Source organism: Pteropus alecto, unplaced genomic scaffold (assembly GCF_000325575.1).
Source record: "Pteropus alecto unplaced genomic scaffold, ASM32557v1 scaffold49, whole genome shotgun sequence".
Lineage (NCBI taxonomy): Eukaryota > Metazoa > Chordata > Mammalia > Chiroptera > Pteropodidae > Pteropus > Pteropus alecto.
Window position 1 is genome coordinate 2702366 of NW_006443131.1, and position 693 is coordinate 2703058.

Here is a 693-nt window from a genome sequence, read left to right on the forward strand (position 1 = left end):
AGCGGTGCCCAGCGGCGCCCAGCACGCACGTGTGAGCGGGGCGGGGCCGCGGGAAATACGCGTACTGTCAGCCCCCTCAGTCACTCGACTGTTAGGACTGTTACGGTGTTCTCGCCCCGAAATGGACTCTGAAATCCAGCGACAAGAGAATGAGGCTACGGACCAAAAGGAAGGCCTCAGCCCCCAACGGGTTCTGATACGGAACAGCTCGTCAAACTCTGGTCCTTTACTTTGACGGGAAGGGATAAATCAGCGGGAACACCCAGCATGGCCCCCTAGGCCCTCTGCCCCACTTGCCTCCAAGCTGGATCCGCAAACCAGGGCAGGTCTGGAATCCACCCCCTCGCCCCCACCCTTCACAACAGGGGGGTAGGGACGGAAAGGCCTGGAAGGGAGGAAAGGGGCACCTGCCAGGCCTGGGCACTTGGCTGGCCCTGCTGTGCTGAGCTCATGCTCCCCCACCTCCCCCGAAAGATAAACATTCCAAGGAGGTCTGGGTCAAAAATAAACCCTTATCAGATGGAACCGGTTTTTCCTGGGCCCTGAGCCTTTTCATGAAGACCTTCCTTCCCCATCACCCTCCGCCACATGGCATCAGCTCCCGCGCTTGTCACTGACACACCTGCCTCTCTGCCCGCCCGGGCCTCTCCAACCAGGTGCTGGGCCGCCTGCCGGCCTTCACATGCCCCCTGC

General features: G+C 61.3%; 1 protein-coding gene across 2 annotated transcripts in view; it reads right to left on the reverse strand.

Annotated features, from left to right (window-relative positions):
- The window catches only part of INTS3 (integrator complex subunit 3), a 30033-nt gene that overhangs the window by 14928 nt on the left and 14412 nt on the right, over positions 1–693 (reverse strand). The window lies entirely within an intron of this gene.